The sequence below is a fragment of the Myxocyprinus asiaticus genome, chromosome 1, assembly GCF_019703515.2.
Source record: "Myxocyprinus asiaticus isolate MX2 ecotype Aquarium Trade chromosome 1, UBuf_Myxa_2, whole genome shotgun sequence".
NCBI classification, from domain to species: domain Eukaryota; kingdom Metazoa; phylum Chordata; class Actinopteri; order Cypriniformes; family Catostomidae; genus Myxocyprinus; species Myxocyprinus asiaticus.
This window is the reverse complement of record NC_059344.1, coordinates 31,009,500-31,036,154: the sequence shown is the minus strand read 5'-3', so window position 1 is coordinate 31,036,154 and position 26,655 is coordinate 31,009,500. Positions and strand designations below refer to the sequence as shown.

At 41.4% G+C, this 26,655-nt stretch overlaps 2 pseudogenes; one reads left to right on the top strand and one right to left on the bottom strand.

Annotated features, from left to right (window-relative positions):
* Nucleotides 1–4,473: 4,473 nt before the first annotated feature.
* LOC127439851 (intelectin-like) lies at nt 4,474–7,321 on the bottom strand (annotated as a pseudogene).
* A 4,044-nt stretch (nt 7,322–11,365) lies between these two features.
* Nucleotides 11,366–26,530, top strand: LOC127439845 (meiosis-specific nuclear structural protein 1-like; annotated as a pseudogene).
* Nucleotides 26,531–26,655: the final 125 nt, after the last annotated feature.

Here is a 26,655-nt window from a genome sequence, read left to right as displayed (position 1 = left end):
TGCCAAATTATTTCAGTTATTTCAAAGAGCCAGGCTACCACAGCAAAATAACCAATTAAGACAAAGACAAAGCTGGTTAAGTACATAAGATAAGAATGACAAGCAATGTCTATAATATTCTACATTTATTTCAATTTCGGTTGAAAAGCTCCATTGCGCACCTCGTCTCACCCACACTTACACACATTCACACAAATACATACACACACGTGTGCGTGCACACGCACACACATGCTCTACCTTGTTACTCCAATGCCGAAAAGCAGCACATCCTCCGTTGCTAGTTCTAAAGTTACATTTTCGAACTAGCAACGAAGGCTTGAGCTGTATCAAAGCTAGATACATTTGATCAATACAACAGTTCCTATATTATCTGAAATATCTGTGGGAAACACCCTCCCCCTCTCTTAAGCTCTTACACACGTGGACACACATACAGTATATGCATTATGCACACACTTACTTACGAGCGAAAAACAAAGCTGTCATGTCAGCGAACACCTGCATCTCAGTGGGGTTGAAAACATTTGTTAAAGTATACATCGGAGAAGCTATATACAAAAATGGTGACACTTGCTACTGCTGAGAAGTGCATAAACTTACATCTTGGTGATTTTGAAGCAATGTTACTTCTGACAAGAGCTGCAACAAAAAAGGTAATCCCAGAAGTGATCTCTCTAAGTTTCAGAGTTTCTCTTTTTCGATCACTCAAAAACAAACTCACACACACACACACACACATGTTGGTGCAGCTATCATTATGAGGACTCTCCATAGACATAATGATTTTTATACTGTACAAACTATAGATTCTATCCCCTAATCCTAACCCTACCCCTAAACCTAACCCTCACAAAAAACTTTCTGCATTTTTACATTTTCTAAAATGTAAAATATTTTTTAAGCAATTTGAATGATAGGGACACTAGAAATGTCCTCATAAACCACATTTATAGCATAATACCCAATAAGTGCACCAGTAAAGCAGCGCAAGCCTCCGTTGCTAGTTCTAAAGTGACATTTTCGAACTAGCAATGAAGGCTTGGACTGTATCAAAGCAAGATGCTGCATCCGCGGTGGAAGAAAGTAGTTCAACTCACAAGAGCATTTTAGGGACGAAAACCAGAAAATGTCTTGAGATAAAACCATGAATGGTGTCTTAAGGTGTGGTAACCAGTGTTGTATAAAGTATACATTTGTCATACTTGAGTAAAAGTAAAGTTACCTTCATGGAAATTGACTCAAGTAAAAGTTAAAGTAGCTCATGAGAAAACGACTTAAGTAAAAGTATTAAAGTAACTGATATTAAATTTACTTAAGTATCAAAAGTTCATTAAACCCATGGCAACTTATTTGATTTGTGGTGCTCATCATCTACTCACCCTCATGCCATCCCAGATGTGTATGACTTTCTTTCATCTGCAGAACACAAACACACATTTTTAGAAGAACGTTCAGCTCTATAGGTCAATTCAGTGCAAGTGAATGGTGGCCAGACATTTCAAGCTACAAAAAGCACATTAAGGGAGCATAAAGTTATCCATACAAATACAGTGGTTAAATCCATGTCCTCTGAAGCGATTCAGTTGGTTTTTGGTGAAAACAAACCAAACTGTAACTCATTTTCACTGTATATCATGCCATTGCAATCTCTAATCACGATCATGATTTCAACCTTGATTTCACTTTCTAGTGCTTGATGCATGTGCAGAGCAACCACCCAGAACACCATGGCAACTGCATAGAAATGTGCTGAAACACAGTTAAAACAACTTAACAGCATAGCAACAACCTGACAACAACATAGGACACCCTGTCAAGTGCAAAGCAATGTGCAAAAAACACAGAAAACAACTTAGCAACAGCATAGTAACCACCTGGCAACCGCATACTATAGCAATGCACTAAAACACACAGCAGATCACCTTGATAACTGCATAGCATGCCCTAGCAACCATCCAGAAACCCCTAGTTACCACATACTGTAGCATAAATGTGCTACAAAGCAAATATAACACTTTAGCAACCACCAGAAAACTACTTTTGCTTAGGCAAAGACCATTCATCCATCTTCATAAAATATAAAAATAAATATTGTTGGACATTTTCATGAGTGCTGGTAATTATTCATACACATCATATCTTGTTTAAATGTAAAATGTAAACGCATGTGATTGACTTTTATATGATCAGGTCTCCTGGAAAGGCAAGAGACTGACAGTGGCGATTTTAGGGGGCGGCCTGTGGTGGCCTGGGCCACCCCTGAAATCTCATTGTCCACCCTGTGGCCACCCCAGAACTGATTGGTAGTTCATCATGTTCATCAACACAAGAACAAAGAACCAATAGAAACACCTGTCAATCAAAGATGACATCTCAGGTCATTTGTAGATTTAAAGCCACACTGACCCAGGGTCAGTTTTATATTTCTGACCATTATATTAGTGGTGGGACTGAAGCTGTGTGAGCTGATCTTTGATCAGTGGGGGGAGGGGCAGGCCGCGGGTGGCCAGGCAGGTGCCGCAGGTCGTGGGCAGCGGGCGCCAGGTCTGGAGTATAATTGTTGGTCAGAAGCACGAAGCTGACACGAGCTAGCGTCTACCTCCAACTTCCAATGAGTTGACGACGTCGATTTGTGGTCAAAAAGAAAGCTGTTATTTGAGAGGTATGTTCATCTAATCTTACGTTTAATATATCCCGAATTTTTATGTGAATGTGAAAACATTTTTTCATTGTTACAGTAGCTAGGTTAAAGAGTAAGCTAGACCCTATACCCCATTCAGCATGTTATCTTTATATTGACATGAAATATGAAATGCCATGTTTTCTGATTTAATGACGGAGGTGTGTAAAGCATTTTACAGATGTATATGTTCAATAGCTAAAGTTATATATATGGCTAACCTGTGTGTGAAATGGAAGGGTTTGAGCTGTGACTGTACTTAAAATCTTCAAAGTTTTTATACCTTATTTGACATTTTAAATATGCAGAGGCAGGGCAAATTGCACTTAAATGATGCAAATGATTTGACTAACTATTTTATTTGGTAATATTCAAAGTAATTGAAGCTATCAGAACTTGTGGAAAATAAACCTGAGTAGACACTGTAAATAGAGTTTTGTTTTTTACTGTATTCAGAGCTCAATCTGCAATTTTGGGGTTTCTAGACAGTCACCTATAAGCCCTGGTAGCCAATTTCACACACTGATTTGTACCCAATTTAACAATATTTCTGCTGGACAGTGCAGTTATAGCTAATAAATGAATGAATAATTGATTGAATGATTGATTGAATTGCGCCTCAATCAGTTATCACCTGTACTTTTGACATGTATCTTTTTATGATTATACACTATACCTGATGTTATATGCAGATTAATTCTCTACAATGAGAATAGCTCTTAAAAATGTGTAACTGACTTTTCCTAAACAATTACTGATTTAAAAATGGATGTTATGTTAAAATAACCAGAGATTCCCAGAAACTGTAATAGGTTGAAATAGAACAGGAATAGAAAACTGTCAAATGTCAAAACAACAGTCTGATATTGAATACAAACAATTCAGTGAATGCTAACATGAGTTTAAGAATTCATTTATTCTACATGTGTAGATGTTGAAGCGAAGCAATGCGATTTTTACACATTTTAATCATGTGCCATTCATAAAGGTTCTCCAGGTATCGCCACCCCACACTAGGTCTGTGCCCCATCTTGGCCACCCCAGTAAAAATGTCCTGGATACGCCACTGGAGACTGATCGTACATAACTTCATTATTTCACAGCTTTCATAATGTTTAAGCCTAAACCTATAAATTTAATTAGTCGAAAATCACATGAGCAGTTTCTTGTCTTCCCCAGAGACAGACAACAGAACACGTAATCTGGCGCGCATTCGCTTGTGATTTTGATTCAGATTCATGATTCTCAAAACGAATCATTCAGACCGCTTAATGAATCTTTTTGTTCAGTTCAAATGAATCAAATTTAAAAGATTCGACTCAAATGATTCTTTCAACGAATCGCACATCCCTATTGCCGATCTGCATGCATTTTTGCACACACTGCTGTTATTATTTTCTTTTTAAATGTAGGTGTTCAGTCGCAAAAGTAACGAAAGAGTCTGGAGAAAAAAGGAGTAAAAGTATCAATTTTCTCTTCAAAATGTAGTAAAGTGAAGGTAAAAGTCCAAAGAAATATTTATATTCAATACAAAAAGTACAAATATTAAAAAACTGTACTTAAGTAAAGTAACGCAGTATTTGTACTTCGTTACTATACACATCTGGTGGTAACCGTGGTATAAAATAATGCACACCCTACGTGTAATGGTCACAAAATCCTGAACGATTAGCATTACCACCTCAGGTGTACATTATTTTTCAATAATTCAAAAGTCCGTTGTCAATTATTTCTTACATCAAATACGATAAAAGTAAACTGATGATTTGGATGATAGTTATGATCAGTGTTTAATGATAAAAAAGATGTACAGCTGCTTCAACTAAATCTCTGGATATGCTCTTGGCTGTATAAGTTCCATAGCCACTCCAGTCAAAAGATGTAAAGTCCCCACACTGTCTTGGGGCTTCCACAGGGAAGTGTCCATCTCCACCAATACAGTACTGCAAAAGAGTCAAGCACATTCTTGATCACTCAACACAACAACATGTTAATTATTATGACTTGGTGATTAAATTATCACATTTATTATTTAAATAAAATGTGTTCATTTCGCTGATTAAGAAATGCAGTGATGGATTTTGAACTCACATGTTCAGTGTGACAGCTAGCTGGTTTAATGCCAGAACAAAATTGCTGCTTTCTCTGTATTGAACACTCTAAAAGTGAAGAATCCAGGCTCAAATTCCCCTGGAATAAATATACAGAATAAATTACTGAAACTTTGTTTTTCTAAATAATCAGATATGGTAAATAATAAATAATCTATCATTAACGTTCCATAGCTGACATGGCTATCATTAAGTATATTTTTATATGAAGTAAAGCTTTAACAACAATGATGTAATAGAAATAATGCACTGACTGAATACATTTTCTGGCTTTCAACAGGAGCTATTTAATCCCCCCATCCATTATTCGTGCGACATCCCCCATTCCAAACCTCACCGGGAATCTCTGGGAAAGTGTTAAGAATTCAGTATTTTCTTTTCATAAAATGATTCCATGAATTGATGTACCTCAAATTGTTCAATCTCACAAAATTGTAACAAAACAAGGATTTCTTTTCATATAAGTAATTTCTTGTTTTTGTAATTGATAGTTGACCTCAAATAAATTGAAAAGGTTTCCTCCGTAGAGACTGAAGAAGCGATTTTCAGTGTGGTAACGTAGGATGGAGGCAATGCTCCAGTGTTCCAACATCATATTATTAGGAACATGCCACACAAACATATCCTGTGCTGCAGTGTCAAAGTATCCAGGATTCTGCGACAGATAAAGATAATTTAAGATAACTAGTTTACAAATGCACAGCAGTCAACTGCATTGACTATGCCAAATTTTTCATATGCATCTACATTCTTCTCCAGGGGAAAATGAAATTAACATAAAATACCTTGTAATCATCACTTGTAGCAGCTTCTGCTGTTCCAAATGTGACAGTGTTTGCCCATGTCCCTTCCCCATCAGGTCGGTTTGGGTTACTGCCCCGCTCACTAGACCAGCGATCACCGACAGTACATTTTCCATACATGTTGTTTTATGCATGCTGGTCACCAGTGTCCCTGAAAGTTTTTCAACCTCATGGTTGGTGTTGGTGTCACTGATGTTGATGCATGGTGCTCCTGTATCTTGGATTACAAACATAGCTCCCACTACAGAACAAAAGCATGTTTATTAGTGACTCTACTGGCTTTGCTACAGTTAAACATATACACTATATTGCCAAAAGTATTCGCTCATCTGCCTTTAGACGCATATGAACTTAAGTGACATCCCATTCTTAATCCATAGGGTTTAATATGACGTCGGCCCACCCTTTGCAGCTATAACAGCTTCAACTCTTCTGGGAAGGCTTTCCACAAGGTTTAGGAGTGTGTTTATGGGAATTTTTGACCATTCTTCCAGAAGTGCATTTGTGAGGTCAGACACTGATGTTGGATGAGAAGGCCTGGCTTGCAGTCTTTGCTCTAATTCATCCCAAAGGTGCTCTGTCGGGTTGAGGTCAGGACTCTGTGCAGGCCAGTCAAGTTCTTCCACACCAAACTCGCTCATCCATGTCTTTATGGACCTTGCTTTGTGCACTGGTGCGCAGTCATGTTGGAACAGGAAGGGGCCATCCCCAAACTGTTCCCACAAAGTTGAGAGCATGGAATTGTCCAAAATCTCTTGGTATGCTGAAGCATTCAGAGTTCCTTTCACTGGAACTAAGGGGCCAAGCCCAGCTCCTGAAAAACAACCCCACACTATAATCCCTCCTCCATCAAACTTCACAGCTGGCACAATGCAGTCAGACAAGTACCGTTCTCCTGGCAACTGCCAAACCCAGACTCGTCCATCAGATTGCCAGATGGAGAAGCGTGATTCGTCACTCCAGAGAACGCGTCTCCACTGCTCTAGAGTCCAGTGGCGGCGTGCTTTACACCACTGCATCCGACGCTTTGCATTGCACTTGGTGATGTATGGCTTGGATGCAGATGCTCGGCCATGGAAACACATTCCATGAAGCTCTCTACGCACTGTTCTTGAGCTAATCTGAAGGCCACATGAACTTTGGAGGTCTGTAGCGATTGACTCTGCAGAAAGTTGCCGACCTCTGCACACTATGCGCCTCAGCATCCGCTGACCCCGCTCTGTCATTTTACGTGGCCTACCACTTCGTGGCTGAGTTGCTGTCATTCCCAATTGCTTCTACTTTGTTATAATACCACAGACAGTTGACTGTGGAATATTTAGTAGCGAGGAAATTTCACGACTGGACTTGTTGCACAGGTGGCATCCTATCACAGTACCACGCTGGAATTCACTGAGCTCCTGAGAGCGGCCCATTCTTTCCCAAATGTTTGTAGAAGCAGCCTGCATGCCTAGGTGCTTCATTTTATACACCTGTGGCCATGAAAGTGATTGGAACACCTGAATTCAATTATTTGGATGGGTGAGCGAATACTTTTGGCAATATAGTGTAAATACAGTAGATATAAAGACCTAGGGTAATATACTGTGATAAAAAAAATAATAAAAAAAAACCTGCCATTTAAAGGTTTTCTTTCAATCAATCAAATTATCACACTTACTTGAATCAGCCTCACAGAACCATAAATTCAGTGAGAGACTAATGAGAAGGATCCCTAATAACATCTTTGTAATTAAGACAGTCTGCAAATAAGGAGAAATGTTCTTTAAAATATACACTCAGAACTTGCAAACCTAAAATTGTTTTTGCTTGCATGGTTTGTCTGTGTAAATAAACGTTTATTAAAAGCAAAATTGTTGATGTTGACAAATCTGTTTAACATGTTTATTTTTTTTTTCTATTAATTGTTTTCATTCAATAAAACATTGAATCATTGTACTGTCAATTTTACCTATCTCTATGGACAAGACGTGGGAAGTTTACTTACAATTTCCATTTGCCAGTGGTACGAATAATGAGTGCTGTGTCTGTCCACACATGCTTTAAGGAAATCATGTGTATTTATATTCTTTTGTTATCAAAGGTGGATTCATAAGTAACTAAACTTTATAGACATGTACAGTAATTGCATTGATAATCTCAAAGGGCTAAACACAGACATATTTCCTTGTGTGTTTTCTTGGCATGTTATACTGTGACAGCCAATTGGTTTAATGCCAGAACAAACAGTCATTGCTGCTTTCTCCGTATTGAAGACTTTAATATGATGAATCCAGGCTACAATTCCCCTGGAATAAATATAGAAATCAAATTAAAATGTAATCCAAGGAAAGAAAAAACCAGCACACAGTGTCCATAGATATAGACTTTTATTTATTAAGAGGACAAAAAAGTGCAAAAAGCTTAAGTACTGAGGGGCTTGACAATGCAAAGCTTTGTAAATAATTAGCAGAATTTTAAAATTGATACGAAAGCTAACAGGCAGCCAATGTAGTGACAAAATTGGGCTGATATTATAATATTTCTTGGTTTTAGTAAACACTCTAGCTGCAGCATTTTGAACAACTGAAGCTTATTTATTGAGCCTGCAGGACATTCTCTCACAGGTGCATTACAGTTATCTTGATGTCATGAATGCATTAATTAGCTTTTCGGCATCAGAAACAGAGAGCATGTGTCGTACCTTAGCAATAATTCTGATGTAGAAGAATGCTGTTCTACAAACATTGGAAAATTGATTGCTATCAAAATCAGGACAGATTGCTATGAAACATAACACCCAAGTTCTTAACTGCAGAGGACGATGTAACAGTACATCCATTGAGAAACAAATTATATTCTAGCATCTTATGTTTAGAGATTTTTGGTTCAATAATAAATACCTTTGTTTTTGTCAGAATTGAGTAGAAGGAAATTTCTAGCCACCCAGTCTTTGATTTCATTTTATATAATTGAAACAATAGGTAAATAATAGGAATTTTGGAATGAATGGGTTTTGTTGATCCGGGGGTTGCACCTTATCTGCAAACAGAAGGCAGTTTGGATGAAAGACCAAATGGAGAGGCACACTCCCAGAAGAAGTTCAGAGTTTATCTAAATTCAAAAACGTTTTTACCATGTATTCTGCAGCTGTGGAAATAGGGGACAGATGTGGAGGAAATAACAACCAGGAATGAATTTGCAGTTCTCGCTCAGTGGGTGTGGTGACTCAGGTAGAGATGCTAACTTGTAAAAGAGTTCATGTTGATTTTTGCCAAGTTCTTTGTTTTCTCATAAAGTGGTTCTCACTGATCTTAGCACAAGCCTTACAAAAGTAATCTCAGTAATTTTTTCACCATTAAAAAAGTTTTACTCCTAAAGAAATGAATTGTAATTTTGAAAAATATGTATAAAATCATGACCACTCAAATGAGATGATGACTCATATTAAGCTTATAAAAGCTGTTTTATTGTACATGGGGGAGGGGTGACCTCATGGGGGCTGCCATTTTAGAATCACATGACCAGCTGAATACTACTCGCTTAATCTCAGTAACTGTCTTGATATTGGACACTTTCACTCTTGGATTAAATTAATCATGGCTGATTGTGAATAGTGAATTTCTACAATGGCATCTGTAACTAAAAACTATTGATTTTGAATGATGCTGCATCCACACCACTAGGTCACTGTAAGTCCAAGATGACACAAACAAAAAGTTACTGAGTGCACCTTTAAGTAAATGGCAATGCTTAATGTTATGCATCCACAGAAACAATATTTGCACGATAACAGTTAGGCCTACCAGAGATTTCAGATATCTGTAAAGCCATCCAAACTGGCTGTAGTGCATGATTAATGACACGATCACACTCTTTGATAACTGGACAAGTACATGTGCAGTGTCCCATCTGTACCCAACTGGCCATAAAAGAATGAGGAGAATGAACGGGAGCAGTGGCAGCACCTGGAGACACAGCAGCAGCAGCAGCAGCAGCAGCACTACTATTACTAGACCTTCTACTACTACTACAACCACTAGTACTACTAATACGGTACATTCCAGGTAATCTTGTTCTCTTGATACACTCTGGTGTTTATTTCTGATTGAGTAAAGGAAAGGATATGATTACTAACAGTTTTCCTTAAGGTACTGTTTCGATACCTTTAAGGCACAGCCAGTGCATGAATTTCAGACATTATCCACACTGTTAGATAGTTGCTGTCACATAATGCACATATTAAATTCATTTAAATTTTGACAATCAACAAAAAACGTACATTTCACAAATTCTTTTTTACCTCATATGTCATTTCCTCCCTTTTATTTACAGACTACCCCCCATCATATACAGTCTTTTGCACAAAGATGTTTTTAAGGGTTCTTCTCATTAGATTCTCACTGAATGTATGGTTCTGTGAGTCTACTAAAGGTAAGTCTTAAAAGTGATGAAACTTGGCAAGTACTACACTCAGTCTTGAAATCCCATTGAAGTGAAGTTTACTTTGAAGGATGCTTTAGCAAATGTTGCTTTCCGAACTAGATCCAGTACTAGCAGTGTTTTTATGATCTTTCTACAGTGGGAGGCATATTAAAGCAGTGAACTTCTGCCTCCATCCTGCGATACCACACTGAATCTCACTTCTTAAAGGAGTCATGAAATCCAATTTTATAATCGTATTAACTTTTCTGGGGTCCACTGATAATGTCAGTAATTTTTTTTGCACCAAGTTTTTTGTTTAGTAATAAATTATCATTTTCCATCCTGTGTCTGGACCTCTGTCTCCATTTTGGCCACAGCATCTTTAAACTTCAATGTAAACACCCACTGTTCTGATTGGCTAACATTGTGCAGCTCCTCAAATACAGCCACATTTGTAACTCAGTTGGAAGAGAATAAACAAGCTCTCCACAACATTATAAAATGAAATTTCAGGGTTTACACATGATGCACATCCAACACATTGCATCCGAATATATTAAACTGTTCACTTGCTGTAAGCACAACAGCATCATAAACCATCAAACATGATCTAGGAAATATTCATGAATTAAATGGTTTACTCATGGTTTTGGGGTCAAGTCCAAGTGTTCCTTTGCCACACTTGAATCGTACTATGACTGGTTCACAAGCAGTCCACACTGATATAAGCTGTACATAGACAGTCCACAGCACGGTGAAACATAACACACACACATAGGTGCACTGAGGGTCAGATTGCCAGAAACGCATCCAAACGGTCAAAAACGTCGATTTAGTGCTTGTTAACATACACCAGCAATTAAACATAGTGCAAATGTGTGCAAGAACAGCAAGACACAGGGCGACTTGAAACTCCGGGCGGAGTCGTGGGAGGCTCGAAGGAAGTTTCCAGGATCACCGAGGCTGGGGAGAAAGTGGTCTCCTCTGAAGGGAGCTCAGAGACCACTGGAGCCATAGTGCACATGAACATGGTTTGTTTTGTTAGCTGACACGTTTATTTCTCACACCTGGCCAAAATCTACCATCAGAGATAGTAAATGTCGCATAACGACATGGATTTCGTTTCGAACTGTTTAGGTTACCGTTTCTGTTTTAGCAAACATTCAGCTAGTCATTGTATAAAGATGCTAATAAGGCTGTGGGTTGTAAAGGAGGCGCATTGCCGGTCTTTGTCAGACACAAGTTGTTTAATAGAGGTTGATTATTTAAATAAGTGTGTAACTAGAGTGAAAACATGTCTAGCTGGTGTTTCAACTAAATGCGACTAAACTTTAATGAAACTGACCGTCTCTTTACAGTCGTCAATGAGCCAGATGCGCAACATCTCTCACAGCCACCATCAGAAGATGATCCTGGAGTCCCACAGACAGGAGGAAATGTGTGAAGATTAGACCAAACGCATTGCAAAAGAGTGGCAGCTGCAAGCCAACCTCCAGTGTGGGGAGAGAGTGGAGAGAAAGTGCTTCATGCGCAAACTGCATGATGAAGAGTATGGAAAACAAATGGAGGAAGCACTCCTTAGGGCTGGTACATACAAAAATACATTGGTTGTATCCTAAAACAGAGTGCACTTGTCCTTGTTGTTAATACCTGTAACATTTTTAAAGCTAAAACATTTGACCATGTATATTTTTCAGGTGGAAGAAGAAAGGCTGTTAAAAGAGAGGCAACTTGAACAAGAGGAAAGGATGGCCAAGGAGTTGGCGAGAATCAATTACGAGAAACTCAGAGATGAAAAGATGAGGCAGTACATTAAAGAGAACAGGTATGAACAGAGAATGCATCAAAAGCACTATATAATGTTGTCATTTGTATACCATTTTATCTATGTTTTTAATTGCCAGTGTGGAGCTTCAAGAGTTAGAGTTACAGCTCAAGTCTGCCTGCTTGAACAGAGAACGGGCAACACAGATAACAGAAAAGGAAGCCATGGGATATGAGGCAATGGTGAGTGTGAACTCCAAATATGTGTGTATTACTTTTGAGAATGTATTCTGTGAGTTTACTAATTATACATTTACATTTTATCAGAGACATGAGGCTGCTATTGCCCGTAAGATGAAGGACAAGCACGAGTTTGCAGAGGTGGAGAAGGAGAAACAGAAGCAGAAGTGGCATGAGAGGTAGTGCGTTACCAGCAAGAACTTGAGCAGCAGCTTGTGGAGAAGAAACGCAAGAGACAGGAAGCATACAAGTAGTTTCTTAAAGAGAAACTCATGGTGGATGAAATAGTTCGGAAGATCTATGAGGAGGATCAGATGTGAGTGTGTTCTTTTTGTATTTTTTGCTATTTTGTTGAAGGCAGTAGATACTTGATCTCAGGTTGCTTTTTTGGGAGTTTTCTTTTCTAGTGCTAGCATTTTCTATCTAGTTTACTGGTGTTAATTATTCCTTTTTTGGCCACAGAACATCTGTTTTAGGTGAATTGGTCAGTGTAGGATGGTTTAAAAATATCAATTACAGGGAGCGTCAGTTACGACTTGAGAAGGTAATGACCACCCAGAGGTACATTGAAGATTTTAAAAAGCAGCAAGCAGAGTGGAGACGTATGGAGCAAGAGAAGATGGAGGCAGAGAGCAGTCACATCCTTGAGTTTGCCCGCTACCAGCAGAGGAAGGAGGAGGACAGGATGGCCAAAGTTAGAGAGCGAGAGCAGGCGAAAGAAACACTGCACAAAATGGTACATGACAGCTTCCCATTGGTACCCCATGGGTACAAGACTCTGTCCCATTAAGAAACCTTTTGGGTTTGTTAAACATTCTTTTAGTTTTGTTTGTCAACATAGAGCTCACAAAAAGTAAATAATCTAGATTCAAGTATTAACTGGTTATTTTCTTCCTCCATGTTTAGCTCTCTGAGCAGATTGAGATAGAGAGGAGACAGCGTGAGGAGATGGAGCACGTCCGTGAGGAACTCTGCTTGGAAGAACAAGCTGAGGCTGCAAGACAAGAAGAAATCGAGAGTGCTCTCTCTCTCTAAGTATATCTCGATTTTCTATTGTTCACTTCCCCTCAGCATTTAAACTGAGTGCACTTTGAACATCTTATCTCAAAGATGTACATGGGTGAATCTCACAAAGCCTGACAAAAAAAATGTCCCACTCATTCTCAGAAATAAGAAATTATAGGGATGCAATGAAAATGAATTTCTGGGCTGATACTAGGGGTGGGTGATATGACCAAAATCTTATATCATGATTTGAGTAATTTTATATCACAATAACAATGTATATCATGATATAGTAAAAGTTTTCTGGAAAATCAATACAAATTTGTTTATTTTGTCTATTGTAGCTATTTTTGCAGCTCCAGACAGTGAATTAAAAACTTTTTTTTTCACCGATTTTGCACCGATATGACTATGCAAAGGTACTCAGAAGGCTGCTTTCTTAAACAAATATTTTTATAAAAGAATATTTGACATTATTATTATACATTGTCAACAAATTCTAGAAATGAACACTGAGAAAATAAATAAATAAAAATACAATAAATAGCTTAAAAAACATCAGTACTGTATGTTCAGTATCAGTCAGTTGCTGACCATTAAAATAAAGAATTCAAATAAAATAAATAGCTACATAAACATCAGTACTGTTTAGTATCAGTCAAATGCTGACCATTAAAATAAAGAATAAATAAAAATATAATAAATAGCTAAATAAACATCAGTAGTACTGTTTAGTATCAGTCAAATTCTGACTATATTAATACTGCCAGTCAATTATTGGCAGGTTGTAACACAAGAAGCATTTACACCTGCCGAGTCAAGAGATAAACAGCGGCAGCAGTGTTACACCGTATTCTGCTATACAAGTTCAGGGGAAACTTTCAACGGTGGAAAACCAGACTTTTAAATATTACATTTTATAAATGCAACGACTGGAATTGTTCGGTTGAAGTGGGTACCAAACTGTGAATCCTGACCAAAACAGTTTGGTGAATACATGTTTACACATTAGCTTCCACTCAGCTGACAAGCAATGAAACTAGCTGCGTGGTTAGCTAGTTAGCTATAAGCTCATTGTCACGGAGATTAAAAGATGGACCAGCATTGCGTCTCACCAACTAGGTAACAACGTAGTGTGAAATCAACACTCAACAGACACAATCCACCACCGCACCGTTGTCTGCTGAGCTGCAAAAAGATGCTCTGATGTTTACCTTTCAATCTGCTACATTACTTACTGCACTGACAAACTATAGCTGGCTAACAGCAAACAGACATGAGTGACATGGTTGTCAGGGACAGGGTTAACGTTATATTAGTTATATAAAATGATGGGGTCATTGTTTATTAACTTTCCAGTATGTATTTTACAAACTATTTAGCAGCTTATGGAGAAAAGACTGCTCAACTCCGCCCTGTCTGCAGAGCCACCATCAGCTCAGAGTCGGCTCTGTAAACAGTGGAGCTGGAGCACGCTCTGCTGGACAAACTACGCTATGACACCAATTCTAAAGCATTGTTTTCTGCATTATATGTTCTGAAAAAAAGTTTTTATATCTGCGCATATCGGTAAACATACACATATGGAGTGGTGGTGGCGTAGTGTACTAAAGCACATAACTGGTAATCAGAAGGCTGCCGGTTCGACCCCCACAGCCACCACCATTGTGTCCTTGAGCAAGGCACTTAACTCCAGGTTGCTCTGGGGGGATTGTCCCTGTAATAAGTGCACTGTAAGTCGCTTTGGATAAAAGCGTTTGCCAAATGCATAAATGTAAATGTAAATATGCTGATACCGATATATTGGTGAAATATCGGCCGACCGATATATCAGTTGGGCACTAGTTTGCATGAGCTGTGTTAGAGACTTTCTCTTTACTCCTGTATACATGCGGCTCGTTCAGTAAGTAGCTTTCTCCACAGCAATGTAATTTTCATGTGGCGCTTGTATAAATAACAAGCATGGGATCAGAGGAAGACTTTGCTATTTTATTCTCAGTTTTTCATTTTTTTTCACTTTATTTCCAGATATTCCAGAATTGTTGCTGTATTTATTCTTTCACTTTCTATCATGACCTGCAGCAGAATTGCGCTGCAATAGTGGGGTTTCCCTCTAAAATAAAACTCCTGGGATTCCCCCAATGTACTTGAGTGCATACATGCAAATATGAGGGACAGTCAATATTTTACACTGATGTGTATAATGGGTATAGTGTATTAGTGTATGTGCTTCTCCCACTGTATTCCCAGAAATGCTGAATTCTTTCTTCTGTGTTGACATGTTGTTGGGCTCCATCCTATGATGTTTGTTATTCGATCTGTTCACGCATATGCGCACTCCTCAAAAAACGGTTAGAATGCTGCTTATGCGTTTACATGGCCACATTAAGCAACATTCTCTGGGAGAAACCCAGGTGCGTTAAACTGCTCTCTCAATCCCTTAAACGTCATAAGGAAACCGGCGTACTAGTTTACATGATGTTTCAGAATGCTGCTTTCTGCAAAAACCCTGGAATAAACCATTCCTTGTCTGTCACTCACTCGACGTTGTGTCGATGTAGTGACACTAGGGGTTCGATCTTGAGAGCCCCAATCACCTTCGCTTAAAATAGAAAAGGCCAATGAAAATTGGCAAGTGGGATTTGCATGCCACTCTCCGCCCCGGACAAACAGGTATAAAAGGAGATGGCGTGCATCACTCATTCAGATTTTTTCTTTGGAGCCAAATGCATGTGTGTTTGTCCTCTCACTCTTTGCTACGCTGCTGGATTCTTATGGCGCATATCAGCGGTTACCCTCACACGGTTGAGTGCTGTGTTTCCCCTGGGTGCTTCGGCAGCCTGAGTCTGCAGGTGCTAAAGAGTATATATTAGAAAGAGTATATTTCCTTCTAAAAGAGCTTGAGCAAACGCTTGGTGTCTTTTTAAAGATGTCCTTCCGCGTTTGCGCAACTGGATGTGGCCGTTATCTCTCCCCTCCGGATACCCATGAAATCTGCCTCGAGTGTCTGGGGCGCCAGCACGCCTAGGCGGCTTTTGTGGAAGGGTTGTGTTTTCATTGTGAGAACGTGCCCATGAGAACGTTGTGGTCGCAGCTCACTTCCTTCTTCATGAAGCAAGGAGCCATCGTGGCTGTTCCCCAACCCGGTCCGTCCTAGGCTGTTGCTCAGCCGGCCGGATCGGCAAGCACTGGGGGCAATCTGGATGTGGACATGGGAGCGTTTCCGCCAGCTCAGCCTCCGTGGACCTCCTATCCCCCAGTACACTCATTCTATCCGGACATGCTGTCGAGCGATGCAGGTGGTCTGCCTCAGGGCGGGTTTAATGTGTCGTTCGTGGCTCGCAACGAGGATGAGCTTTCGGTCGCAGCATCGGAGGGTGGGCTTCTGCTATCGGAAGCGGACGATTCTTCTGAGCTCCCGCCCATGGGTGGTAGAGCACAGGATGAGTCGGATGCTGAGATGGCAGCCATGCTTACCAGGGCGGCTGCGAACATCTGGCTGAATTGGAACCCTCCACCCTGCCCTGAGTGTTCGAGGCTGGATGATTGGTTTCTGAGCTCGGAGCGTGACTCACGGCCGCGCCCTGTCCCGGTGCCTTTCTTCCCAGAAGTGCATGAGGAGCTAACGAAGTCATGGAAGGCACCTTTTACTGCCCGTACACGCATTGTGGGCTTGTCCACTCTGACTACCCTCGACGGCGGAGTGGCTAAGGGATGTGTCAAGCTTGCCCAGGTAGAGCGCACCATAGCGGTGCATTTATGCCCATAGGGCGCAGCCATCTGGCGTGACCGACCAAGGCTCCCTTCCAAGGCCTGTAAGTTCTCTTCCTCTTTAATGACAAAGGCTTACAAGGCCACGGGTCAGGGCGCTTCTGCCCTGTACGCCATGGCCATCCTGCAGGTCCACCAGGCCAAGGTGCTAAAAGACCTGCACAAGGGTAGGACCGACCCAGGGCTGATGCAGGAATTGTGGGGCGGACGATGTCTGTGGTTGTGGTCCAAGAGCGGCACCTGTGGCTCAACCTTGCGGAGATGCGTGATGCCGAGAAAGTCCGCTTTCTTGATGCCCCATCTCCCAAGGGGGGCTTTTTGGCGACACCGTCGAGGATTTCGCCCATCAGTTCTTGACGGTGAGAAAGCAGACCGAGGCAATTAAACACATCCTGCTGTGGCACGACCCAGCCACCTTCAGGCCACCGATGTCCTGCACCCTGTCTGCTTCTCGCCAGAGCCGTTCCCCTGTGGTGCCGGCCCCGGCTCCTGTACCATCAGAGCCCGCAAGCTGGCCTCAGAGAAAAAGATCCTCCTGCGGGAAGTCAGCTCCACCTGCCCTTCAGTCGGCCCCCAAGAACCCCAGACGGGCTTCGAGGTGGTCTTGACATGGCCCACCCAGGGATGAGGCAACCACTCCTGACCGGTCTGGCTCGGGACATCTCTCCAGCCCCACCATTGCCCCTGGGCCAGCATGTGGTGAGTATGACATCATCCTCTGGGCCTCTGCACCCACATGGTCAATAAAAGAGCAGCTTCCTCATTCCCTGGGCCAGCGCACTCGCAACGGACAGGCGCTGGAAGTCTTTCCAGTCAATCAGGCGAACGCGAGTACTTCCCGTTCCCTCATTCTCTGTCGAGAGACAGCCAGTGAACAGGTAAGTGTGCTGGTCTCTGGGGCCGCTCGCCCACCCCAGTCACTGGCCACTGTTACGGGCTTGCAGAACAGCACGTCCCCCCTGGGCTGTCTTCCTGCTCTGCCTTGCTGTGAACCACCCTGCCCGGGCACGGTAAGTCCAGTTGTCCCCCTGGTGCCACTGTCACGGAGGCTGGAGGCCTGGTTAGAGCTCTCCAACTCCTCACGGTGGCTCATCAGGACGATTCGCCTCGGCTACGCAATCCAGTTCGCCAGATGCCTGCCCTGGTTCAGTGGCATCCTCTCCACTACGGTGCAGGGCGAGGGTGCCTCCATCCTTCGGGTGGAAGTTGCCACCCTTCTGGTAAAGGGAGCAATAGAACCCGTCCCCGTAGCTGAGTTGCGCAAGGGCTTCTACAGCCCTTATTTTATCGTGCCCAAGAGAGGGGGAGGGTCGCGCCCAATCTTGGACCTGCGTACCCTGAACAAGGCCTTACACAGGCTTCCGTTCAGGATGTTAACGCAGAAGCGCATCCTGGCGTCAGTACGACATCAAGATTGGTTTGTGGCCATTGACCTGAAGGATGTGTACTTTCACGTTTCGATCTTCCACGACACAGACCCTTTCTTCAGTTTGCTTTCTAGGGACGAGCATACCAGTACAAGGTCCTCCCCTTCGGTCTATCCCTGTCCCCTCACATCTTTACCAAGGTCGCAGAGGCTGCCCTGGCCCCACTAAGGGAGAAGAGCATACGCATTCTCAATTATCTCGACGACTGGCTAATCCTAGCTCACTCGCAAGATCTATTGTGTGCACACAGGGATCTTGTGCTTCAGCACCTCGACCGACTCAGGCTTCAGGTCAACTGGGAGAAGAGCAAGCTCTCCCCTGTGCAGAGCATCTCTTTTCTCAATATGGAGTTGGACTCGGTCACTCTCAGGGCACGTCTTATGACCGAACGTGCTCAGTCAGTGCTGACCTGCCTGAAGACCTTCAGGCAGAAGGTAGCAGTGCCAGTGAAACAATTTCAGAGGCTCCTGGGGCATATGGCATCCTCGGCGGTGGTTCTCCCCCTCGGGTTGATGCATATGAGACCACTTCAGCACCGGCTACAGTCTCGAGTCACGAGGTGGACATGGCACCACGGCACTCAGTTTGTGACCATCACGCCACAGTGCCGTCAGACTTTCAGCCTTTGGTCGGACATAGCATTTCTACGGGCAGGTGTTCCCCTAGAGCAGGTCTCAAGGTTTGTTGTGGTCATGATGGACACCTTGAACTCAGGTTGGGGTGCCATGTGCAATGGGCAGGCAGTGTCTACAATGGCACATCAACTGCATAGAGTTGCTGGCAGTATCGCTGGCCCTGAGGAGGCTCCGACCGTTGATTCAGGGCAAGCATGTGTTTGTCCGAACCGACAACACGGTGACTGTAGCGTACATAAAACGCCAAGGCGGCGTATGCTCGCGTCGCATGTCGCAACTCGCCCGCCACCTCCTCCTTTGGAGTCAGCAGACCTTGAAGTCTCTGTGAGCCACTCACCTTCCGGGCACCCTCAACCATGCAGTGGACGCACTCTCATGGCAGGTAACGCACCGCAGGGAGTGGAGACTCCACTCCCACGTAGTCCAGCTGATTTGGGAGAGATTCAGGGAGGCACAAGTAGACCTGTTCGCCTCCCAAGTCTCCTCTCACTGCCCCCTGTGGTACTCCCTGTCCGAGGCCCCCCTCGGCATGGATGCCTTGGCGCACAGCTGGCATTGGGGGCTACGCAAGTATGTTTTTCCTCCTGTGAGCCTCATTGCACAGACTCTGTGCAAAGTCAGGGAGGATGAGCAGCAAGTCCTTTTCGTTGTGCCGTACTGGCCCATCCGGACTTGGTTCTCGGATCTGATGCTCCTGACAGTAGCACCTCCCTGACGCATTCCCCTGAGGCAGGACCTTCTCACTCAGGGGCAAGGCATGCTCCAGAACCCATGGCCGGACCTCAGGTCTTCCGCCAGCGGTGGTAGACATGATCACTCAGGCCAGGGCCCCCTCTACGAGGCAGCTGTATGCCATGAAGTGGCGTCTTTTAGCTATCTGGTGTTCTTCCCATGGGGAAGACCCACAGAGATACGCCATAGGGTCTGTGCTGTCTTTTCTTCAGGAAGGTCTGGAGAGACAGCTGTCTCCCTCTACCCTGAAAGTGTACATGGCTGCCATAGCAGCTCACCACGATACACTGGACACCAGTCCCTCACGACAGCGTGACCTGATCAACAGGTTCCTCAAAGGCGTGAGGAGATTGAATCCTCCTAGACTGCGTGGGATCTCTCTGTGTTCCTACCTGCCCTACAGAGAGCCCCGTTTGAGCCCCTGGAGCAGGCCGATATCAGCACTCTGTCTCTGAAGACGGCCCTCCTGATGGTGCTCACTTCCATCAAGAGGGTGGGGGACCTGCAGGCACTCTCTGTTACCAGCAAATGCCTGGAGATCGGGCCGGCACACTCTCACGTGATTTTGAGACCCCGGAAACGTGGATTCAAGATCGAACCCCTAGTGTCACTACATCGACACAATGTCTCGTTCCCTCCATCAGGGAACAGAGGTTACATCGGTAACGAAGACGTTTTCTTAAGTGCATGTAAATGTGGTTAATAATGAATGGCTTGTTATAACCAGTACCATTAACCAATTTATTTATTTTTTAAACTCATTTAAATCTTTTACATTATAAATAGGCCTAGGTGTTGTTAAAATGTTTAAAATCTGACGATCTGACCAACTCTCAACTACTGCTTTTTTGTAACAAAATAAATATTTGTTCCAATTTACTATTGCTATTATTTTTAATAATAATTCTCATGACTGTAATCATTTTTTTCTACTATATTGCAGTAAAAAAAAAATCTGTTATATAATGATGTTTTCTTGACAGTTTTTGTGAGATTCACCTGGACTATGTAAAGCTATGAACATTTACCATCTCATTCACAGGGAGAGATGGAGAAGGCAATCAGACAGCAGCTAGAACTGCAAACAGGGTTGGGAGGGTTACTTTTGAAATGCATTACACTACAGAATACATGCTATAAAATGTAATTTGTAATGTATTCCGTTAGATTACTCAAGGTCAGTAACGTATTCTAAATACTTTGGATTACTTCTTCAGCACTGGTAGATTTTTTCACTTGTTTTGACTATAAAAACTCTGCCAGTACAGTAAGACAAAATATACATGTTAAAAATACATTGTCTGAAAAACCTAAATATCTTATGCAGTGTTGTTTCTAAAACAAGATCAATCTAATTGAATCCTCCTAGACTGCGTGGGATCTCTCTCTGTTCCTACCTGCCCTACAGAGAGCCCCAATCTAATTGATCTTGTTTTAAGGATTTTTAGTATTTTTACAGGAAAACAATACAAATATTATTATCAAGAATATGATTTTTGCCCTAATATCAAAGGTATTAGTGAAAAAATAAAATTCTTATCCAACGTGAATTTTCTTGATTAAAAAAAATATGATCGTGCCTGGTAACGTGCATGTAAAATGTCTAGAAATAAGATTTTAGCTTAGCATAAAGCTGACAATTTACACAAGGTTTATTTCTATTTCTTGTGCTCCAAACTTACTTCAAACTTACTTCTCTGTCTGCTTTTATGAATGTAAAACATTTTGAATGTTCTTGGCTGATAGGATGAATAAAAAATTATGATTTAAAATACATTTTATGTAATTTTTTAAGCAAGATTTACTAAATGGAGCCCCAGGTTGGTTGGTTGCTTGGGGCCTCAGAAATCGTAAACCCGCCCCTGGCTGCATAATATCTATTCACGCATCGGCAAGGAGAACATGACAATGTATCATTGTATTGATATTTTGAACACAGCCCTACTCTTTTGTTGTTCAAACTCAACAAAAACTTGCTTAGTGCATTTATTTGTCGTCATACTTACCATTATTGTAGAGGATAGAGGACAAAGGAACACAGTCCCATCACCATCAATGGAGCACCAGTGGAGAGAGTCAGCAGCTTCAAGTTCCTGGGTGTCCACATCACTGAGGAACTAACATGGTCCATCCACACTGAAGCCATTGTGTAGAAGGCTCATCAGAGCCTCTTCTTCCTGAGACGGCTGAGGAAGTTTGGAATGAACCGCCACATCCTCACACGGTTCTACACCTGCACTGTAGAGAGCATCCTGACTGGCTGCATCTCCACCTGGTACAGCAATAGCACCGCCCACAACCGCAAAGCACTGCAAAGTGTGGTGTGAACTGCCAGACACATCATCGGAGGTGAGCTTCCCTCCCTCCAGGACATATATACCAGGCGGTGTGTGAAGAAAGCTCGGAGGATCATCAGAGACTCCAGCCACCCGAGCCATGGGCTGTTCTCACTGATACCATCAGGCAGGCGGTATCGCAGCATCAGGACCCGCACCAGCCGACTTCATGATAGCTTCTTCCCCCAAGCAATCAGATTTTGAACTCTTGATCTCCCACGATCAAAATACATCAGCACTGCACTTTATTACTCTTACTCTTATATCTCACACCGGACTGTCATAAATTATATTATTATTATATTATATTCTCTCTTAACAGCTTACTATCAACCGACAGCCTGAATGTCAATACAGTACAATACAACCTACTGTACATTTTATATATACTATATATACTTTTTTATTGTATAATGTGTATTCTATATTGTGTGTATTGTATACTGTACATTGTATGTTATTATTTGTATATTGTGTTGTGTGTAATTATGTGTATATTAGATTTTAAATTGTGATGTAAATCTGATGTTTATTGTAAATTGGTATATGTCTCATCACTGTCACGACTACTATGTTGCTCAGAACTGCACTCAAGAATTTCACACACTATTTGCACTTGTGTATATGGTTGTGTGACAATAAAAGTGATTTGATTTGATTTTGATTTGATTTGAGGATACACTTTTCCTCAGGGTATTTTCAAAGAAGATGATCTGGAGTACGAGGATTTCAAAAGCAATTTCAAACAAAAACAGGCTGACATTTTCTCAGATGAGGGCTGGGGAGGATTAGCATGACTTCCTGTCATGACCACTGTGGCACACTTGCTAAATTTCAATCTTCCTGAAGTTTTGGTCTGTCTTATTGCTCGATGTCTGTTTCTTAACAGTGCATCATAAACTATTGGAAATGGTAAGCAAACACATGTGCATGATGCAAGCCTTCTAAATGAACAAATTTCAAATGGAAATTATATAAAACAATTTAGTCTTGTGAATTGTGAAAAATATATACTGTGAGTTTGTCACAATTTTCACCAGGCAAAACAGTTTCAAGTTTCAAGATCTTTATTGTCATCTGTGCTTTTTTGCACAATGAAATTCTTATTTTGTAAACTCCTCTCAAAACACAGGGCTAACGGCATAGAAAGAAAAACAATGCAATAAAATAAAAAGCAATATACAGTGGCATGCAAAAGTTTGGGCACCCCTGGCCAAAATGTCTGTTGCTGTGAATAGTTGAGTAGAAGATGAATTGATCTCAAAGGCATAGTTAAAGATGAAACATTCTTTTCAACATTTTAAACAAGATTAGTTTATTATTTTTGTTTTGCACAATTTTAGAGTGAAAAAAAGGAAAGGAGCACCATGCAAAAGTTTGGGCACCCCAAGAGATTTGAGCTCTCAGGTAAGTTTTACCAAGGTCTCAGACCTTAATTAGCATGTTAGGGCTATGGCTTGTTCACATTCATCATTTGGAAAGGCCAGGTGATGCAAATTTCAAAGCTTTATACATACTCTGAATCCTCAAATCTTGTCCCAACAATCAGCAGCCATGGGCTCCTCTAAGCAGCTGCCTAGCACTCTGAAAATTAAAATAATTGATGCCCACAATGCAGGAGAAGTTTATAAGAAGATAGCAAAGCATTTTCAGGTAGCCGTTTCCTCAGCTTGTAATGTAATTAAGAAATGGTAGTTATCAGGAGTGGTGAAGGTCAAGTTGAGGAGAGAGAGAAACTCTCAGAACAGAGAGAACTGTTCGTAGGATTGTTAGAAAGGCAAATCAAAACCCCTGTTTGACTGCAAAGACCTTAAGGAAGATTTAGCAGAACCTGGAGTAGTAGTGCACTGTTCTACTGTGCAGAGACACCTGCACAAATATGGCCTTCATGGAAGAGTCATGAGATGAAAACCTTTCCTGCGTCCTCGCCACAAAATGCAGTGTCAGAAGTTTGCAAATGAACATCTAAACAAGCCTGATGCATTTTGGAAACAAGTCCTGTGGACTGATGAAGTTATAATCTAACTTTTTGGCCGCAATAAGCAAAGGTATGCTTGGAGAAAAAAGGGTGCAGAATTTCATGAAAAGAACACCTCTCCAACTGTTAAGCACAGGGGTGGATCGATCATGCTTTGGGTTTGTGTTGCAGCTAGCGGCATGGGGAACATTTCACTGGTAGAAGGAAGAATGGATTAAATTAAATACCAGCAAATTCTGGAAGCAAACATCACACCATCTGTAAAAAAGTTGAAGATGAAAAGAGGATGGCTTCTATTACAGTATAACAATCCTAAACGCACCTCAAAATCCACAATGGACGACCTCAAGAGGCGCAAGCTGAAGGTTTTGCCATGACCCTCACAGTCCCCTGACCTAAACATCAAAATTCTGTGGATAGACCTCAGAAAAGCAGAGCATGCAAGACGGCCCAAGAATCACAGAACTAGAAGCTTTTTGCAAGGAAGAATGGGCGAAAATCCCTCAAACAAGAATTGATAGACTATTAGCTGGCCACGAAAAGCATTTACAAGCTGTGATACTTGCCCAAGGGGGTGTTGATAAATACTGACCATGCAGGGTGCCCAAACTTTTGCTTTGGGCCCTTTTCCTTTTTTTTTTTTTTTTGAAACTGTAAAAGATGGAAATAAAAAAGTAAAATTGCTTAAAATATTAAAGAAATGTGTCATTTTAACTTTATGCCTTTTGGAAATCAGGCCATATTTTGCTCGCTTAGCTATTCACAGCAACAGAAATTTTGATCAGGGGTGCCCAAACTTTTCCATGCCACTGTAATATAAAAATATACACAATAAAAGCAACACCCAACTTTAAAAAAGAGATAAATATAAATATGAAAACAGATGCAGTGCAGGTACTGATAAAGTGACCATTAGTGTTTAATTTTCAGTGACTACCATTGCATTATGAAATGCGTATATAATAGTCTAGTTGGTAAAGTGCGGAGTGTTGTTTAGCAGGGGGTGGTCTTATCCCGATGGCACCGGTGGAAGTGGTAGTGGATGGCGACTATTGATCATCCTGATGGCCTGGGAATATAACCTGTCCCAGAGTCTGGAAGTTCTGGCTGCAGTATTTTGGCACCACTTGCCAGACTTCATGAGGGTTAAGAATTTATGGACAGGATGGTTGGGATAACTAATAACATTACTAGCCCATTTGAACATTCTTTTATTGTAGATGTCCTGAAGTGAGGGGAGATTCATCCCTGTGATTTTCTGGGCTAACCTTAACACCCTCTGCAATGCCTTCCTGTCTTGTGCTGTTGCCATACCACACAGTTATGCAACAGGTTAACACACTTTATACAGTACATCTGTAAAAGTTGAGGATTTGTGGTGACATACTGAAATTCCTCAGTCTCAGAAGGAAGTACATCCTCTGATTGGCCTTCTTAACCAACTGTGTTGTGTTCTTTGAACACTTTAAGTCCTCGCAGATGTGGACACCGAGGAAATTGTAGCTTTCCACTCTCTCTACCTCAGAGTCTCCAATTATTAGTGGCCGATGGAATCGCTTGCCACTCATGTCCACAACCATCTCACTGGACTTGCTGATGTTCAGTGTGAGACTGTTAGCCTCAAACCATGTGACCAATTCTGATACCTTTCACCTGTAGGCCGTCTCATCATTTCCTGTGATAAGACCAGTGACTGTGTTGTCATCAGCAAATTTTATGATGACATTGTTGGGTTAGGCAGCAACACAGTCATGTGTGAAGAGGGTGCACAGCATAGGGCTGAGTACACAGCCTTGAGGTGTGCCTGTGATAGAGTTTCATGCTGATACAAACCATATTATCCATTAGTAAGCTATCTAGTTAGCCTTTACATTTAAAACACACATTTAGCTTTATTTAGTGTGACATAACTCCAGATGATGTTTCTCTGTCTTTCTGTCATTACTTTCTCTGCCATCTCTGTTTGAGTTAGTGCTGTGGGAGAAAGCCGTTTGTGACTTCCTCTGTCTTTCAACATTTCTGCATGTGTTCAAACAAGAGAAAGGAATAGAAATAGTTCCTTTCTTACAGCTATTTGCTAACACAGTTAATTTTTTTTTTTTTTTCACTTCAAAACCTATGATACACATTAATGTTAAATAACAAAATCCTTATTTGTAAAAATTCCCCATTTAGGATTAATCATTTTATATTAGGATCTGGGCTCAAACTCAGGTCTCCAGCATGTAAGGTGGAATTTATGCCACTGAGCCAGAGCAGATGTTAAAACCCAGAAGGGAAGACAGACATAGCATGTGAAATCCAAAAGGTCTAATAAAAATATAAATCCACAAAAAACAGGGGAAGGCAAAAAATGAAGGTCAATCCAATTAGTAGAATACCAAAATACAAAAGCCACAAAGGTAAGAGCAAATCCAACAGGGAGTAATCCAAAATGAAAATAAATCCAAGTAAACTACTAGAGCAAAAACTAAAAAAAAAAATCCTCAATGCAAGGTACAATTAAAGGCAAGAGAAACACTCAGGAAGAAGGCAGTGAACAATCAAACACCATGTGAAAAGATTCTTCTTCTTCTCCTTCTTTAGGTTTTATGGCGGGATGCGAACCAGCTTAATAGGTGCATACCGCCACCTTCTGTGATGGAGTGTGAAGATAATGAAATCTATATTTTAATCCACTGCTCCTAAAAAATCTCATTATTGCATTAATTTGTTTCCCGGCATTTGGACCATCATTTAAGATATTGCTTATTATGAATTCTTGAC